The following is a 5291-nucleotide window of genomic DNA, read 5'->3' as shown; positions in this document are numbered from 1 at the left end:
ACCGTCTCCGAATCGATTAAAGGCGTAAAATCGGAGTTCAGAGCGGGAAAATTTTTTCCCGAAAACGGCCGGAAAAAAAAAAAATGTCTCCTTTTCCGCCGAGCAGGGTGGCATTCGAACGGGCACGGGAAGCCGCGTCTAACGGTGTAAAAACGGCTTGGCTCCGACGCGGGAGTGCGGAGATATGGCCGTTCAAAGTTGTACTGGAAGTCCGGAAGGAGAAAAATTTGACTGCCTGTAGCCGAAAAAAGTTCCAGCGGTCGGTCACAAAAGTCAAATCCGTCCCGCTGATTTGACACTTGTCATTTCTGGCAGGGGGGATTGGCGGGGTACCTGGAGAATGGTAGGAGGTGGTTTTTCGAGACTTTGTCTGTTTTCCAGATTACTGTCTAGGGCCTCCAGGTCTGCAGAGACCGACCCGGGCTGCCGTCCAACCGACTTTTAACCCTTTTTGGGTGGAAATTTATTTCCATTTTTAACCAATTTTCGGGTTTTTGGTCGGGCTTAAAAACGGCAGCCTGACGCCCGGCAGAGGCCGGGGCTTCGGCTCCCTTGCGTAAGGGACCGTATACGAAACGATTAAAGCCGAAAAATCCGAGTTCAGAGCGGGAAATTTTTTTCCCGAAATCGGCCGAAAAATAAAAAAATTCTCCTTTTCCGCCGAGCAGGGCGGCATTCGAACGGGCACGGGAAGCCGCGTCTAACGGTGTAAAAACGGCTTGGCTCCGACGCGGGAGTGCGGAGATATGGCCGTTCAAAGTTGTACTGGAAGTCCGGAAGGAGAAAAATTTGACTGCCTGTAGCCGAAAAAAGTTCCAGCGGTCGGTCACAAAAGTCAAATCCGTCCCGCTGATTTGACACTTGTCATTTCTGGCAGGGGGGATTGGCGGGGTACCTGGAGAATGGTAGGAGGTGGTTTCTCGAGACTTTGTCTGTTTTCCAGATTACTGTCTAGGGCCTCCAGGTCTGCAGAGACCGACCAGGGCTGCCGTCCAACCGACTTTTAACCCTTTTTGGGTGGAAATTTATTTCCATTTTTAACCAATTTTCGGGTTTTTGGTCGGGCTTAAAAAACGGCAGCCTGACGCCTGGCAGAGGCCGGGGCTTCGGCTCCCCTTGCGTAAGGGACCGTATTCGACCCGATTAAGCCCCGAAAATGGATCCAAATGTCGGCCGACCAAGTAAGCTTGCTGGGGAGAGAGACTAAGTGCCGGGCTGGGCACCTCATTAACCAGTGAAAAGTTTTGGCTGCTGGAGAGACTAAGTCCCAGCCTGGGCACATCATTAACCATAAATGAAAAAGGCGAGGCCGAGTCTGGTGCATGGCTAACTGATTAACCAAATTGGCAAGGCCCGGGCTGAAAGTGAATGAGCGACCCGTGGCCAGGGGGCTGGAATGCGGGAGAGAATCCAACCCCCAAAATATGGAAGTCCGATGAGAAAATATTCGGCCGCCTTTTGCGGGCCTCGGGTGTTGCTTCCCGGCCTGGGAAAGTGAGTTGCTCCCGGCAAATTGACATGTGCATTTTTTGATTTCGAGACATGATTAACCAAATCACGGAAGTCCGGTGAGAAAAGATTCGGCCGCTTCACGCCGGCCTCGGGTGATGCTTTCCGGCTTGGGAAAGTGAGTTGCTACCGCCAAATTGACATGTGTCATTTCTGGCAAGTGTCTCAGGACATAGTTTATGAGTTGCAGCTTGGGAAATCATTAACCTAGTCGGAAGTCCCGATGAAGAAAAAAAAAAGTGCCATTTGCGGGGATTTGGGTGCTCCTGGTCGGATAGAGGTGGCCGTTTGACCCGCTGATTTGACACTTGTCATTTCTGGCAGGGGGGGTTGGCGGGGTGCCCGGAGATTTTCGGGAACACGATTTTCAGAACAAAATTCACTCAGCGGGAGCACTTTGAAAATGCCCGAAAAGTGTTACTTTGCTAAAAGGCTCATTTTATCAATATAGAGACCTTTCAAAGTGTATTGGAAAGTCATATTAAAATGGTTTTGTGGCTTTTATGACTTAATGACAAAAAACTCTAAGTGTGAATCTGAAATCGTAGACAGACAGCAGAAACATATAAATAATTCCAGCGTCTAAGTTTCATTTGCTGTCTGTCACACAGGTGCCTCTGAACCGGTCAGGGCCTGTGACCCCACTGAGCTTGTGTTTTATGGCTTATGCACACGCAGTGTTTGCACCAAGTTCCCCTGTGTTGTGCGCTCAGTGGGCCCGTCCAAGACAGCAGAAACAAGACGTACATGCCAGCGTCTTTAAAGTTTCATTTGTTGTCTTGTCACACAGGTGCCTCTGAACGGGTCAGGGCCTGTGACCCCACTGAGTTGTTTACTGGGGCTAATGCACAAGCAGTGTTTTGTCAGATCCCACTGTGTTGTGCGCTCAGTGGGTCCGTCTAAAATGACAAGACAGCAGAAACATTCCAGCGAGTTCCATTTGTTGTCTTGTCACACAGGTGCCTCTGAACGGGTCAGGGCCTGTGAGCCCACTGAGTTGTTTACTGGGGCTAATGCACAAGCAGTGTTTTGTCAGATTCCACTGTGTTGTGCGCTCAGTGGGTCCGTCTAAAATGACAAGACAGCAGAAACATTCCAGCGAGTTTCATTTGTTGTCTTGTCACACAGGTGCCTCTGAACGGGTCAGGGCCTGTGACCCCACTGAGTTGTTTACTGGGGCTAACGCACAAGCAGTGTTTGTCAGAGAGTTCCACTGTGTTGTGCGCTCAGTGGGTCCGTCTAAAATGACAAGACAGCAGAAACATTCCAGCGAGTTCCATTTGTTGTCTTGTCACACAGGTGCCTCTGAGCGGGTCAGGGCCTGTGACCCCATTGAGCTTTGTGAGCAACGTATGCACACGCAGTGTTTGCAACGAGATTCCCCTGTGTCGTGCGCTCAGTGGGCCCGTACGACCGATTTGGTGACTCGCGTCCGTAGTGGGAGTCCCCGGGTCGGCCCAGTATAGAGAGAGGCTGGTGTTCAGGCTATTTCAGGGTTTCCTCTCGTTTCTGTCGCTGGTGACAAGACGGGCATGCACACGGCGAGTCAGAGAGAGGGTGTCGGCGCAGCTCCCGGTGTTTTCTTCCTTGGCCGCGCCCTTCTCTTTGTCCTTGAAACTCTTTCGCGTGAGTCCGAGACGTCCTGTGATTCTCAGTGGTCCTATTCAGGCAGCGGAGCGGGTGTCCGCGTCTTGTGCACGAAATCTTGTGTGCTCAGTGCGTCCCGTTCTGCTAGCTGAAGACGCTATTTCTCTGGCAAATTTCAGCAAAGAAACGCGCACGCAGACAGACACACGCACGCGTGGTGTAGGTTGTTGTTGTGTGAGTGGTTTTTCTTGCCTTGACGGTTACCGGTTGCAAACACAATTAAGTTGAACCCGGCACCAACCTCTCTGTGGTGGGGAGGCCATGTGCCCAGCAAGACAAAGCGATTGTTGGTGGTGGTGGTGGTGATGGTGGTGGTGGCTAATAAAGAAAGGTCGTATTTCGCTAGCTTTACCCCGAGCGTGTTCTCGCGACTTGGTTGGTCTTCCGTCCTGACGGTGGTTCCGCGCGCGTGCGCGAGCTCAGCCTGATGCAAAAACACCAAAAAACCCTTCTGTGCCTCACACAAAGTGGTGTGCTAATGGTCCGAGTTGTGTCGTTTGCATCGTATTGGACGGTCGGCCTGGTCGCGAGCCCGGCAAGGTGGGCTTTCGTTGTGTCGGCTTTTTTTGTACTGTTACACACGCACACACACCAGCAGGAGAGCTTCCCGGGGTTTGCTTCTTGCATCTGCCCGGAGCCATGGTCGGCCGCGTCCGGCGCCTCTTGCGCGGGCGAGAGGTTACATTCCAAACAAAAACTCGCCGAACTCGCACGAACAGGCAAAACAGTCGCACCGGTCCGGGATAGCAAACGAGTTTAGATCGGTCAGAGAGCCCGAGTTGGAGGAGTTGGGGTGGAATTTGAACGGTGCACCGAAAAGGTGATGTGTGTGTGTGCGCACGGCAGTTGGTTTCGGTCGGCTTGAGACAGGGACGGCCCTGGCACGCTTGGGTGGTTCTTCGTTCAGCATGGACTTTTGCGGTTCAATGACAGGCAGAGAAAAAAAGAGAAGATGGCGAGATGGGGAGGTGTCCTGGCTTGACTTTGATGCAACAAAAAGCCTGGCCCTCTTTGCTTTTCTAATTCTGCTGCCTACTGACGCCTCCGCCTCATGTCTTTGCTGTTCGTTGGCTTCCCCCTGTGTGACCTTGGCCTGCGGCCCTTCTTTCGACTTCCGTCTCTTCCAGTCTCGTGCATCATCTCTTATCTTGTGCCGAGCCTATCTCTCAACCTCTCTCTCTCTCTCACACGCAAGCTCTGCTGCTCCCCTCTTCTCGTCCGGATCGGACAACAATGGACTTTGCCACCGTCTTGCAAGCATTAACACCGCAGTCGAATTGAAGGGAGCTTCTGCGGGCTCGCGTGCTGCCTGGCGGCTCGTCGTCGGGACCTCGGCGAACGGCCACTGTGAGCTCTGCTGGGATTTGAACCGGTGATGCAGGCCCGGCTTTCTTTTCCCCCCGTAGTGCAACTTTGGTCGATCTAGTCACTCTCCCTTTACCGGTACAGGGTACCTAGACGCTTCTCCACTCTGGCTCCCGCGAGCTGTTTGGGGGGCGGCGGTTTAAAGACTCGAGTGTCTGTTTGTCGGTGTCGAGAGCTTGTTAGCAGCCAGCAGCAAGCAAGCAAGCAAGCAGCAGCAGCAGCAGCCAAGTTGAACGTTCGAGAGAATGTACCTGCCCGTCCACACGGATTTCTACCCCCCACAGTGGGGTGTTTTCACGCGGTCGGCTTGTACCCCACTCAGTTCGTTTTTCTGGCCTTGTTGTCTACTGTCATGTTTGTTTGTCTTGTCTGTCTGCCTGTCACTCTCTCTCTTCTCCCGGCAATCGGTGGCAGCAGAGACCCTGCCTCTGTTGGCCGTGGTGCGTGTCGGACGGTGGGCTCAGGCGTTTGACCCCGATGCGTGTCGCCTCGCGAGCGCCCTGACAACAAAATCTCGGTGAAACCCTTGTCATTTGATGATCGACTGATACACACCTCCGGGCCGTGCCAAGGATGGGGCTTCTACCAACCCTCTATGCGTGGGCATAGAGGGAGAGAAGCGTTGGGCGGTCCGGGCTTGGGACCCTCCGGGGAACAAAACACCAAGCCGAAAAAAACGCACAACTCTTAGCGGTGGATCACTCGGCTTGTGCGTCGATGAAGAACGCAGCTAGCTGCGAGAATTAATGTGAATTGCAGGACACATTGAT

General features: G+C 53.0%; 1 non-coding gene across 1 annotated transcript in view; it reads left to right on the top strand.

Moving 5' to 3' along the window:
* The first annotated feature begins 5203 nt into the window (after positions 1-5203).
* LOC147086992 (5.8S ribosomal RNA) overlaps positions 5204-5291 on the top strand; it is a 154-nt gene continuing 66 nt past the window's right edge. The window contains exon 1 of the ribosomal RNA XR_015075689.1: positions 5204-5291. This exon is cut by the window's right edge and continues 66 nt beyond it. This is a non-coding gene — a ribosomal RNA (5.8S ribosomal RNA).

Source organism: Somniosus microcephalus, unplaced genomic scaffold (genome assembly GCF_052327205.1).
Source record: "Somniosus microcephalus isolate GS21.2 unplaced genomic scaffold, FLI_Smic_1.0 unresolved_chr6, whole genome shotgun sequence".
In the NCBI taxonomy this organism is placed as follows: Eukaryota; Metazoa; Chordata; class Chondrichthyes; order Squaliformes; family Somniosidae; genus Somniosus; species Somniosus microcephalus.
Note: the sequence above shows the minus strand (reverse complement) of the source record. Positions and strands in the feature narration are given on the sequence as shown.